Here is a 14,301-nt window from a genome sequence, read left to right as displayed (position 1 = left end):
CCAGCCCAGGAGCAACATCGATGTCAGTCTCAAACCGGGGAAATCCCATATCACAAGGAAAGTGCAAATTCAGCCTCCAAGCCTAGGATTGGCATGGGCTTGGGGCTTCATTTTCTCGTGGGAAACTTTCCTTTCCCACCCTGCTCTTAGGGCTGAGGCAAGCCTCATTGCTGTTTCCCTGATGGGTTAGTGGACTTTGTCCAGTTCCTTTATACTGAGGTTGTAGCCCTATAGGACTCCAGCTTGATGCAGAGGTCTCAGCCGCCACTGTCCTCTTTACATGGCCCACCCTTGTATCTTGTTGTTGTGTAGATGTTAGGGCCTATTTCCCAGCATCATCTGGGCCCCTCGGCACCTCCTATCCCAGGGCCACTGCTGCTTCCATTGGGACACTCTCTGCGTTTCTGACACCTTGTCATTTCTGTATTCTTGAAATTCTTCGTTATTTCTCACTAGCTTAGCTGAGCATTCAATAAAGAATTATTTTATATCCTGTTTTATTCAGCATCTCTGGGTATTTGGAGCTAAAGTCATTCTACTTTAGCTTAGTTGTATTCAGCATCTCTGGGTATTTGGAGCTGAAGTCATTCTACTTTAGCTTAGTTGTATTCAGCATGTCTGGGTATTTGGAGCTGAAGTCATTCTACTTTAGCTTAGTTGGACATGTTGACAGGACTCATTTACTTTCTATGGAAAAATGCAACATATTGTATGCACTGTAGGTTTTTTATTTAACAGCTACATAAGTTTATATAGAGAGTTGAGATATGTTTACACAGTGCTCAACTATGTAATTAACTTATACAAAAAATATCTGCTTAATAGAATGTTTGGCATGAAAGACCTAAAATATTTTTTTCATTAGCCTTCTTCTTTTTAAGCTTTAAAAACCTTACTTTAAAAATCCGTATGTGGACATATTTAAATTATCTCACTAGCATGTGACTATAGCCTTAATGTAGAAATATTCCTACTTAAGAATAAATTTGTTTTATTTATTCATGTTTTGTGGGTAGAATAACACTCATATTGCTATGTATGGAGGGATAAGTAAATTGTAGAATATGTAAAATGTATCACATGGAATCATCAACTAACCAACAGGCATGGATTTAAAAATTCCCTCAACAAACAGATTCTAGAAGCTGCTACTGACCTCTTAAGAACAAAATGGTCAGGAAACACTGGCTAATGAGAAAGACAAAACTCTCAAGTGGAACACACTGGTATAGTGAGTCAGGACTAATCGCAGGCAGAGCACCCTTGCATTAGGGGTTTTAATGGCTGTTCCTCATCTTCTGGCGACTCCATATTCATTCTACTTTCTTATCCTCTTTTTTTTTATTTTGAGACAGGGTCTTGCTCTGTTGCTCAGGGCTCAAGTGATCCTTTTGTCTCAGCCTCCTGAGTAGCTAAGACTATGGGTGTGTGTTACAACGCTCTGCTATTTTTTGCTTTTTAAATTTTTTCTAGAGACAGAGTCTTGTTATGTTGCCCAGGCTGGTCTAGAATTCCTGGTCTCAAGAGATCCTCCCACTTTGGCCTCCCAAAGTGCTGAGATTACTGGCATGAGCCACTATGCCCAGCCATTCTACCCTCCTTGATAAAAGCACCAATTTCCTTTGAGGAAACCATTCTCCATGAACCTGTGTAGCTTCCATGGACTGTAATTTAAGGTGTGTGATTTTCTCTGGATAATTGTTCCAGATCGGTCTTTTTATCCTGAGAATTTGAATCTTGAGCTGAGTGAAAAACATCAGAGAAATGATCAAAGAAGCATTTTCATCAGTTCTATCTGGATTCCAAGAGTTGCCTCTTTTTCTGGGTTGGGAAGGCACAGGTTTTTTTTGAACTCTATTTCCAGCTTTGTCTTTTATTTAGTGGTCTGCAGGCCACTCCTTAATTTGGACTTCATGTTTAATACACACACCATCTTTCTCTGGTAATATTCATACAAGAATTTCTGTTTCAACTTAAGCCAGCCAGAATCAGTCTCTGTTCCTGGCCACCAAGCAGCCCTTGGGGTGCTTTCCTTTACACACAAAACATATTTCTGATAAAAATAGGTTTTGATAAATTGTCATTTTAAAACTCACTATTTAAGTGAAACCAATGATGAAATAAGTGTAAAACAATCGCCTTTGTATATTCATTTTGGAAATCAGTTATTTTTACATTTTAAGTTGTCTTCATGTGAGTTTTACCTGAATTGTGCTTTTATTTATTTATTTATTTACTTACTTACTTACTTACTTACTTACTTACTTAACTGACACAGAGCCTCACTCTGCCACCCAGGCTGGAGTGTAGGGGCGCGATCTTGGTTTCCTGCAACCTCTGCCTCCTGGGTTCAGGTAATTCTTGTGCCTCAGCCTCCCAGTACCATCTGCCCCATTAATTTTTGTATTTTTAGTAGAGACTTTTTTTAAGGGTGTCACCATGTTGGCTAGGCTGGTCTCGAATTCCTGGCCTCAGGTGATCCGCCCAACTTGGTTTCCCAAAGTACTGGGATTACAGGTGTGAGCCTGGCCTGAATTGTGCTTTTAATGAATATAGTTGATTATGCTGTGGCGGTGGCATAATTTGACTTGGGTCTCTCTAACCCTGTATAGTCAATTATAGTATGTGTATGAGGCTCCACTGTGTGTACAAAGCAAAAATATTATCTTACTCTTAAGCTTATATGAACAAGACTTAATAGGATTTGTATGCAGGCAGGTCAGGTACCTCTTGTGGCCCCGTATTTGCTGAGTGGAAACAGTAGATTTGGTTTAAGTTCCCCTTTTTTGAACTTTCATAATTAAGAAAGGACTCTCAGTGTTTTATCATTTTGAAATTGCACTGTGTAATAGGAACTAATGAATCACTTTGCCATCATGAAAACCAACGTAAAATTAGAATGTTGTTTTGCAAAAGCACATTGGCAGTTGTTCTGTTCAGAGTTGTGTAAGTTGCTCTATGTGTGGCAGTTCCATGAGCCTTTAAATATATCTGCACCCTGACTTCAGGCCTCTGTGGTTTGGATCAGCATGTTCTTCCTGTTGAAGAGCCCCCTCCACTGAGACTTTGTCTGTTCAAGTTCCACTCATCTCCTGAGGCCAACCCAAACATTACCTTTCCCTGAAACCTTGCTGAATTTCACCCAGCAGAATTAGTCATTCCATCATTTGGTCCTTTCTTCATCCCATTGGAGATCCTATCGCCTCATTTAATAGATAGTGAGCATGTTGGAGAAGTGGGAGAGTCACTGGCTCAATGCTTTATGCAGACTCAATACCTGCAGTCAAATTAGTTTATCTCCTTAGGTACTGAATCCCCTGCTTCCTCATTGAACAGAAAACCCCTTTGATACATTTCTCAGAGGATCTAATACATGCAGTATGGCCAAGAGACCACAATTACCTGCAGAAGGCCTTTAATAATGCACATGGTGGAAACCAACATATCCCCTTTGCCTTATTTATTAGTTTCAATTTATTTGTTTCAATTTAAATGCACCAAATGCTTGACAATTTGAATACTCTGATTTGGGGAGATTCAGCAATCCTTTTTTAGGGATAAATCCCTTTTACTGAGGAAAAAGAACTTCAATTTATCAACCAGATACGAGAGAGATGTTTTGTTAGTTTTCTTTTTTGCTGACTTAAAACCACATCTGTGCCGATTTGGAGTTAGCCATGCTCCTGCTCATCTTTTGTTAAATAGGAGTTTAAACAGTGGCCTTCATGAGTCCCTATGGCTCACATAATCCAATTTAGAGGCCACTCCTTAATTTGGACTTTAAGTTTTATGCACACACTATCTTTCTCTGGCCACTGTACTCTTAGTATTTCTGTCACCTCTGCTCAGGATGTTTTACCTTTAATTCTTTGCCTAGTCAAATCCTGCTCATCCTTGGAGACCCTATTACTACTCTACAACTGATTTTGAAAAAATACCTTGAGTGCCTTTTAATAGCCAGGGAGACAAGGCAGATAAGAACCATGCTATTAAAGAGTTTACATCCCAGTAAGGGAGACAGATAAACAAGTAAGATAATCACCAACTGTTGCAGATTTTCTGAAATAAATGCACAGTGTAGTGTGACAGCGTGCCTGGGAATGGGGTTTTTTCAGGAAGGTTCTATTGAAAGGCCTCTCAGAGGAGGTGACATTTGAAGTTAGCCCCAAAAGGAAAGGTTTCATTGATCCCTTCTAACTAGGTTCAGCACCCCTTCTTGGTGCTTTTATTATCTCTCACGTTTCTTTCTTTTCTTTCATTCTTTTTTTTAACCACGTAAAAGCTTGGTCTTCTATCTCTCATGTTTCTTAATGCATCACATTGTTAGCCACATTTACGTATTGCAGTGGTGTGCTGGTAAATGTTTAACAAAAACCCAAATTTGTAACGCTTGCCAATTTCCATGGTGTAAATACTCTTACCATGGCAGATTCAATGTACTAACTTGATGTTAATGAAGTGGAATTGAGAAGAGACGCACAGAATTGGCTCTCAGGAGTCAGTGAGACCCAGTTTGAGCCAGCTCCAGCACTGGAGCTGTGCCTGTCTCTCCCACTAGGATGCTTACTATTTGAGGTAGTAGTAAATATTTATTGAATCAATGAATTCACTCATGTATAGGTACCTACTCATTGAAATTCATTGTTTTAGTGTGATTATTATTAACTATGGACTCCAAAGATGACACATGAATGGGAATAAGAGTTATGCAACTATTGTGTGCTTTTTGAAATTCAATGATAAAAATATTTATGAAGGTATCAGCATTCTACATAATATTGATTCTTCTCATAAATCAAAGGTTTAAATGAATTAGGAAAAGAAAGAAGAAAGACTTGCCCCTACAAATATACCACATACATCAGTATCAAGGCAAATAATATGTAGGAAAAGAAAAATAAATTTAGAAAGGTTATGCATTCTACTTAGACAAACGAAATCAAAAGCTGAATGTCAGAACTTGTGATGAGCAAGAAAATTTGGCTTTAACCTAACCATCATTGTTTCTCGATAAAAGGTGGGGGACATTATTTTATTTTCTGGGCATACCTTAACATGCTTTATGTACAACCTAAAACACATCCTTATACATAAAACACATGAAAACATAAGCTAGTGAGTTTCGATGATTCTTTATCTCGGTGGTTATTTTCACAGACTTTGACACAGAAAAATGGTAGAGGAAAGACTTTTAAAAATACATATCCAAGAAAGATTTGAAATGTTTAAAATCTGAAGGATTTAAAAATGATTCCCCAGACTGATCTGAACACAATAGAATGTTCAGCGTGTATTTGACACGGTTGGAGCTACCCCTCCCTACATTTCTAGTTCAGATGGCTTTCATCGTGCACTCCTTGTTAGCTGAAATTTTATACTTAAAAAGCATAGGAGATTAAAGACCTTCAACTTTTTGTTATTCTTCCCTTTGAGATGTGAATTCAAAAATTACACATGAATAAAAACTTGAGCAGAGAGACATTTTTTCCTTCCTTTCTTCCTTCCTTTCTTTCCTTCTTTCCTCCCTTCCTGTCTTCCTGCCTCTCTGACTCCCTGCTTTCCTCCCTTCTTTCCCACCCTCTTTCCCCTTCCTCACCTTTCTTCTTCTTTTTTTTTGACTCTTTCTCTCTCTCTCTTTCTTTCTTTCTTTCTTTCTTTCTTTCTTTCTTTCTTTCTTTCTTTCTTTCTTTCTTTCTTTCTTTCTTCTTGTGGCAGAATGAATAAATGGCCCCAAGGATGTTCATGTCCTAATGCCTGGAACCTGTGAATATGTTACCTTCCAAAGTAAAAGGGATTTTGTAGATGCGATTAAATTAAAGGTCTTGGGATGTGGAGATTATCTTCCATTGTCAGGTGGACTAATGTAATCAAAGGATTCTCAGGAGAACAGGTAGGAGGGTCAGAAGGTAGAAAGAAGATGTAAGAACAGAGGTAGAGGTCACAGAGGAGAAAAGATGCCACACTGCTGTTTTGAAGTTGGAGGAAGGGGCCATGGCTTAAGGAATATGAGCAGCACCTTGTAAACTTAAGAAGGTGAAGAAATATGTTCTCCCCTGGAGTCTCTGAAAAGAAGAAATGCAGCCTTATATATGGATTTTGGAATTCTGACCTCTAGGACTGTATATAATAAATGTATGTTGTTTTAAGGCACTAACTTTGTGGAAATATGTTAAAGCAGCAATAGGAACAATCTCATCAAAAAGTGGGCTAAGAACATGAATTGACAATTCTCAAAAGAAGATATACAAATGGCCAAAAAACATGAAAAGATGCTCAATATCACTACTGATCAGGGAAATGCAAATCAAAACTACAGCACGATACCACTTTATTCCTGCAAGAATGGCCATAATCAAAAAACAGTAGATGTTGGTGTGGATGCGGCAATCAGGGAACATTTCTCCACTGCTGTTGGGAAAGCAAACTAGTAAAGCTGCTTTGGAAAACAGTGTGGAGACTCCTTAAAGAATTAAAAATAGAACTACCATTTGATCCAGCAATCCCACTACTGGGTATCTACCCAGAGGAAAAAAGTCATTATTGGAAAAAGATACTTGCACACGCATGTTTATAGCAGCACAGTTCACAATTGCAAAATCGTGGAACTAATTCATACGCCATCAATCAACAAGTGGAGAAAGAAACTATGATCTATCTATCAATCTATCTATCCACATGATGGAATACTATGCAGCCATAACAAGGAATGAATTCACAGTATTTACAATGACCTGGGTGAAATTGGAGACTATTGTTTTAAGTGAAGTAATTCAGGAATGGAAAACCAAACACTGTAAGTTCTCACTGATATGTAGAGCTAAGCTATGAGAACACAAAGGCATAAGAATGATTTGATGGATTTTGGGAACTTGCCGGCAAGAGTGAGAGGGGGATGAGGGATAAAAGACAACATATGGTTCAGTATACACTGCTGGGTGCACCAGGACCTCACAAATCACTACTAAAGACCTTATGTAACCAAATGCCACCTGTACCCCAATAACTTACGGAAAATAAATAAAGCGGCAATAGGAAGCTAATATACTTTTTCCCTTTTTTTTTTTCCCCTTTTCTATTTTTTTAAGAGGTAGTAGAGGCTGGGCGCGGTGGCTCACACCTGTAATGCCAGCACTTTGGGAGACTGAGGCAGGTGGATCACGAGGTCAAGAGATCAAGACCATCCTGGTCAACATGGTGAAACCCCGTCTCTATTAAAAATACAAAAAATTAGCTGGGCATGGTGGTGCGTGCCTGTAATCCCAGCTACTCAGGAGGCTGAGGCAGGAGAATTGCCTGAACTCAGGAGGTGGAGGTTGTGGTGAGCCGAGATTGCGCCATTGCACTGCAGCCTGGGTAAGGAGCGAAACTCTGTCTCAAAAAAAAAAAAAAAAAAAAAAAAAAGAGGTAGTAGACCAGAGTTGTCCAATCTTTTGGCTTTCCTAGGCTACATTGGAAGAAGAATGATCGCCTTGGGCCACACATAACATACACCAACGCTAATGATAGCTAATAAGCCAAAATTCAAATATCACGCAAAAAAATTCATGTTTTTAGAAAGTGCTAATTTTAGCAAATATTTGAAAGCTTTTCAAAGCATAAGGGAAAGTAAAAGGTGTTAATAATTCTACTACTCTTCTAGACTCCATTATAGGTAATATGTGGACACATTTCTATCTACATTACTCTATTTTTCAAGAAACGGCTAAAGTAATAATGTGTGTATAGTTTCACATCCTGGTTTTCTTTCCACCTAAGTAAGTGAATATCACAAGAGTTTTCCAAAAACACCATAATGTAGCAACGACGAATGTTGGATATTCAGCAGTTTTAAATTCTTATAAATAATAACGAAATGCATATTTTTTGCATAATCCTTTTTGTATACTGTGGTGAAGTACACAACATAAAATTTACCCTTGCAACCATTTGAAACTGTACAATTTTGTGGCATTAAGTACATTCACAATGTTACGCAACTGTCACCACTATCTAGTTCCAGATCTGTGCATCACTCTGCCTGAGTTTCAGACTGTTTCTGCATAACAAACTCATAGACAGTAGAGTATAGCATTAAAAGAAAAAAAATCTTAAAGTACATCCAGAAAGGTGGTACTCGTTTGCTTTTCCGAGTATGAGAATATTAGTTGTAACATTCTAGTTGGTCCTCATCTACACTGTCATTCAAAATATCTTTGCTAATTTACAAGTAAAAGATAAAATCTTGTCTTTATTTTATTTGCATTTGATTATTATGAGGCTGAACATTTTCCAGTATGTTAATCAACTATTTTATTTTACCACGTGAAATGTCCATATGCCACCATGGGGCATGAGAAGGTGAAGTCACAACTCTGCTCTCTGCCCCACCTTCCTGATTTAACTAGAGGACTCTATTTTTTTTTCAGATGGAGTCTCGCTCTGTTGCCAGGCTGGAGTGCAGTGGCATGATTTTGGCTCACTGTAACTCCCCCCACTCAGGTTCAAGTGATTCTCCAGTGGAGTTCTCTATTCTCACCTGCTTTTTATCTTAGTTTCTGTGCAAGATTTTAGTAGAAGAAAAGATCCCTTGGCTAATAAATGTTTGAAAACAACAAATCTAAATTAATGGTTTTCAAATATTTGTGTGTATAAGTAATACCCGAGAAATGTGTTAAAAATACAGATTTCCTAAGACCTGTCTCAGAAGTCTCAGAGGCCAGGGAATTTGCATGTTAATCTGGTGCTAGGTTATCTCTTGCAGACCCACACTTTGAGCAACACTGCCGTGTCTTGCTTCCCATAGTCTAGGACTCACGAGATGATTCTAATCCAAGATGATCCTGAGTGGGGTTAAATAAAACCAATGTGTAGTTAGATAAAATGGAATCACATAAGATGAGAGACTTCCTTTTGCCTTCTCTTTTAGTCCTTCTGAACAGCTTAAGAGAAGTCTCAGTTTGGTGTGAGTGTATCTTTAAAGACTTTCTAGCACATACTAACCTCCCTTTTAACAAAAACAACAACAGGGCTCAGGCTCAGAGCTTTTAGCAGGTAATAGTATCTGGTTAAGTTTTAACGGCATTTTAAAAATTCGGTTTACTTGTATGGTGACCTTTTAGTTATGAAAACTTACATTAAAATTTTAATTATGGTAGTGATATTCAGATATTAGGAAATAATGGTAGCAGCATTATGGGTAAAAATAGTGAAGGTTGTGATCAAATGAATCAAATCTATGAATCCCTGGTTTGGAACATGAGCTGCTATACAGAAAGAACAGATCTAAATCCAGAGCTGGGTTGGGGGTGTTTTGGAAGACCTGAAAGGGTACAGAAGTGGAGGTGGTGAAGAAGCTTTGGTGGTGAAGAGGCTGCCTCAGCCTCCTAAAGTGCTGGGATTACAGGTGTGAACCACTGTGGCCCGGCCTTTTAAAAATTATCTCCTTGGGAGTTGGCAGAGAGGAGGCAGGGAAGAAAGAAGCATTATATTTTTGAAATGTAAGTTGCGTTCCTTTGGTAGTAGAATATCTGTGAGAAAATAGCTAAGGAGCAGGAGCAGGTGGATTGTTTTGTTTTGTTTCTTCCTTGTTCCCCTCCACAGTGGGCTGGGCCTAGCTTGTGAAATATTTATACTCAATTTACTGAGAAATTATTTTAACCAACTTTACTGTGTCACTACACAGCATTGGACACTATGTTCTCAGTGACGGGACAAAGAGGGAGACTTCTTCTTCATAATTTTTACCTTGTGAATCATACTGCCAGCTGCTTGAACAGGGGTGATGCACTTTGCTGTTTGTTCCTGCAGATGATTCAGGTTAAAACAGAAGAACTTATGTCTACCTCCAGCGACACATACATGATTCTTTGCAGGACTAAAGAGTATTTGGCCTTGCCCAGCTGGCAGTCCAGGATTTAGCAGAAGGTTAAAGACACTGCCATGAGAAGTTACAGATAGTTTCCCTTATCCTCTTCTCTAATGCCATGGAAGGAAAAAAAAATCACTGACTCACTATGCCATGTAAGGCATAAGGAAGACTCTAAGAGAGTTTGTAATCGGTTCCCTTTTAAAGCATGGTAGAGACTGAATTATTATGGACTAAGAAAGTTTCAGGCAAAAAGAAAAAAACAAACGTATCCGAATATTATGGATTTGAAAAAGCGGATTCCATTATTATTATATTTATTTTTTCTTTTCAAAAAATGTTACTTTACTTTAAGTTCTGGGATACATGTGCAGAATGCACAGGTTAGTTACATAGGTGTACATGTGCCATGGTGCACCTATCAACCCATCATCTAGGTTTTAAGCCCTGCATCTGTTAGGTATTTGTCCTAATGCTCTCCCTCCCCTTGTCCCTCACCCCCCGACAGGCCCTGGTATGTCATGTTCCCCTCCATGTGTCCACATTTTCTCATTGTTCAACTCCCACTTATGAGTGAGAACATGAAGTGTTTGGTTTTCTGTTTTCGTGTTAGTTTGCTGAGAATGATGGCTTCAGGCTTCATCCATGTCCCTTCAAAGGACATGAACTCATTCTTTTTTATGGCTGCATAGTATTCCATGCTGTATATGTGCCACATTTTCTTTATCCAGTCTATTATTGATGGCATTTGGTTGGTTCCAAGTCTTTGCTATGGTACTTTTAAATTTAAAAAAAAATTTTTTTTGAGACAGAGTATCACTCTTGTTGCCCAGGCTGTAGTGCAATGGCATGATCTCAGTTCACTGCAATCTCTGTCTCCTAGGTTCAAGCAATTCTCCTGCCTCAGCCTCCTGAGTAGCGGGGATAAGAGGCATGCACCACCATGCACAGCTAATTTTGTATTTTTAGTAGAGACAGGGTTTCACCATGTTGGTCAGGCTGGTCTCGAACTCCTCACCTCAGGTGATCCACCCACCTTGGCCTCCCAAAGTGCTGGCATTACAGATGTGAGCCACTGTGCCCAGCCAAAGAAGCCGATTTTAAACCAACAACCATGGTGTTTTCTGATTGACTGTTTAGCATCCATACGAGAAGCATTATTTATAATGCTAACAGTTTTCTTTTCACAACAATCATTGATCTTACTGGCTATAGTTTACCCTATTATCTAATTTACCAAACAGATCTTGGGTTTTAAAATGTTAAATCCTGTTTTTGGAATAAAAATTGTATATGAAGAATGCTTGTCACCACGTTAGTAATGGAGGAATTCTATTATTTTTAATTTTATGTATGTACATAGAAGAGCTATATGGGAAAGTAGCTATTACAGACTCATATTAATTCCATCATTTATAACCAGGGTTGGTAGCAGAGCAACAGAAATACATCTTCAATGCAAACTTGCTCCCAGCATCTCTTTCCTTTCATCCTTGACCATAATGTGTCCTGAGCAGGAAGAAGACATCCTTAGCCCATCCCGCTTCCCCTCCAATGTGGGCTGAGTGTTGGGTCAACTAATGAGCAGTGCAGACTCTCCATTTTGCTTTGTTGCTTTGTTGGCATGCTTACATGCCTTGGAGGCATGTAAGGGCACAGCCTCAAATTCCAGAGACCTTGCCTTCAGGATTTGAGGTGGGGGAAGAAGTGAAAGAAGACCTTTAGCCACTTATTGTTATCAAAGGCAATCACCGAAGAACTTTTTGAGCCTGGCATTGCATTGGGATGTGTATCAGCAGTACCAAACAGCCTTTTTAGTGGACAAGTATTCATACCTTGCTAACACCGGTGTATACCTGATGGAAAACTCCTATCATGGGATGGCAGAATTGTAAACATTTCCTCTTTTACCAAATTTGTGGATGGAATAAAATGTAGCCTTAAACATTAATGGCTTCTTTGGTCTTGCAAATGAGGGGCCTGAACACTTTCAGAAATAGGAATCCTGTGGCATCTGCTAATGGTGATTAGGAGAAAGGGTGACAGCATCTAGGGTGCAGTACTAGAACCATTACAAAATGCTTCCAGCTGCGATTTCAGAGGAATCACCCCTGAACCCCTGTACATGGTTCTTCTATTTCAGTACTCTTCTAGCTATGACTTTGCTTAGTCAAGCTGAAGTTGATGGATTCATTAGAAAGTTTCCACTGAACTTGTCTGGTCCAATTTGTCTTTTCTCAAGGGCATGGACACAGTTTTGATTCTCCTTCCTGCACTCACTGGTCTGCTGCCCCCATTCTTCCCATTAGGGCATAGAATATTACCTAGCAGGTGAAGACACCATACACTGTTTGATTTTTAATAGGAGAAACCCTTCTGGTTGGAGATAAATCTTACTTGGAGTCCAGGTAGCTATAAGTCTGAAGTGTCAGTATGGCATTTCAGCACTTTCAGTTGGAGCCCCCAAGGTCCAAACAAATCACAGAACAAACCTTTGAGATACTGAATTTGGCTTGAAATGGAATATGAACAGATGATCCTGCCAAGTTTATTATGAAGTAGCCATAGCCAGGATGAGGGTGGCCTTCTGGAGGAGCAAGGTTTGAGAGAACTATGTTGAAAGTCATTCAGAGAAAGAGCCTGTTCCTCAGCTGCTCCCTGCTCAGAAGTAAGGGTTCTGGTGGTTGGTACAAGATAAAACTAAAGTTTAAGTCTCTTCTCTTGATAATTTAGACCAACCCAAAACAACTGCATCTATAAAGAACCCAGATTATGTCATGTGCCAATCTGGCATATACCAGAATGTGTGTCTCCATGATCCAATAATTCCTATTGCGTATGCAACTGTGATGTTCATGTCAATTCCAATCTTTCTTAGGTAATGGCAGACGGTGCGAGTCTTTACTGTCCTTGGACAATGGGACACATCATGTAAGGAGGCAGCGGATAAGTTTGCTACTTAAGGAAGAGGTGCTGTTGCAAAAGAAACGTGGAAGTTAAAAACAACTAATGATCGATTGATTGGGCTTGGACACAGACCCTAGCACTTGAGTACCTTACACTTTTTAACTTGCACTCCAGCTTTGATCAGGCTTTTCCTTGATTGTGCAGCCAGGAAATAATAATTCTCTTGGCTTTGCTCTTGGTTGACATTTGGGAAATGGCTGCCCTTTAGAACTTGGCTCCGATCTCTTCGGTATTTGCCTGACGTCTTGAGACTCCATTCTTCTGAGCTCCTGGTATATTTGATTCTCCCTGAAGTTAAGAACACTATCAGTCCTACAAACCTGCCTCTTATACTGTTAATATACTAAATTCAAATGAAAATCTTAGGCAAGACCCTTTAGGGTCTTCTGGTCTTCATATGAAACTGCATTTTTATCAGTATAACAAATATAGTTTTTAGAAATCCCATAAATTCTACCAGTTTGAAAGTAAAAAGGGGTAAAAATGCTTTGCATCATGTTTCTAGGGCTTCTTAGAAATTTTATATGAAAAGCACTTTTTACTCCTGGCCAGCCAAGAACACCAACTGATTTCAGCTGCTGTTATTTGGTGTGTGAAAAAAAAAAAAAGATTTTTCCAAAGAATTTTGTTATCAGGAATGCTATGCAGCCTGGCACGATAGACTTGACAATATCAAAAGAGATGCTATTATATAAATGTAACAGGGAGCAGAATGCAGTTCTGTTTCATGATTTGGCCAGAAAAAACAAATTGCCTTGAGTGACTTGAGGCAATCTGACTTCATTAGACCCCTGGCCCTTGTACACATTACAATTCTGCCCCAGTAAAGAGATTATAAAAGAAAGGTTTACATGGCTCTCAGAAAGGAGATACTCTCCGTTTCAATTACATCTGATTTATGAACTGTTTAAACCATTTCCCAAAGTCTGCCTTCACAGCCTCTCGCTTGTCTGATAAACACTGCACAGAAATTCTGCTGGTTTGCAAAATCTGACTCTTACGTGTCTGAAGTCCCCTTTCAAATCCTGGGAGGAAGGAACATCGAAGGCTCTAAAGAGCTGCTGGTGACAAATGTCTACTGTATTTCCTGATGGCAGAGAACAAAGTGAGACGTGAAAGAGAAAACATACACGCAGTGGAATCCTCTCTCCTTCAGCTCCTTTGAGCCAAGCGCTGAGCTATCTGATTTTTATACCCCTACCCTCTCAGCCCTTCTCCCTCTCACGCTGTGGTCTGTTCTCCACAAATATCTCCTTTTTGGTTTCAAACCAGATGGAGTTACAGAAAACAAACTGTAAGTTCCCAGGCCCACAAGTTTCTCACAGCCAGGAAGGGAGAGGGTGACAGGACGTGGATTACCCTCTCCATCCCCCAGCCCCAGCCACCTTCTTTTCAAAAGCAAATTCTTTTAAAAATATAGAGAGAGCATACATAACTCAGCAGTCATTTGGCAACAAGTGAACATGGTTATCTTTCAAAATAATAATGAC

At 39.3% G+C, this 14,301-nt stretch overlaps 1 long non-coding RNA gene across 1 annotated transcript; it reads right to left on the bottom strand.

The window, feature by feature from the left end:
* Nucleotides 1–11,158: 11,158 nt before the first annotated feature.
* Nucleotides 11,159–14,030, bottom strand: LOC108592369 (uncharacterized). The gene is made up of 2 exons (XR_001912479.3): nucleotides 13,813–14,030; nucleotides 11,159–13,099 (listed from the first exon to the last, which is right to left on the bottom strand). It is a non-coding gene; the product is annotated as an uncharacterized LOC108592369 (long non-coding RNA).
* Between the last annotated feature and the right edge of the window lie 271 nt (nucleotides 14,031–14,301).

This window comes from Callithrix jacchus, chromosome 6 (genome assembly GCF_049354715.1).
Source record: "Callithrix jacchus isolate 240 chromosome 6, calJac240_pri, whole genome shotgun sequence".
Classification (NCBI taxonomy): Eukaryota; Metazoa; Chordata; class Mammalia; order Primates; family Cebidae; genus Callithrix; species Callithrix jacchus.
This window is presented reverse-complemented; position numbering and strand designations above follow the sequence as displayed.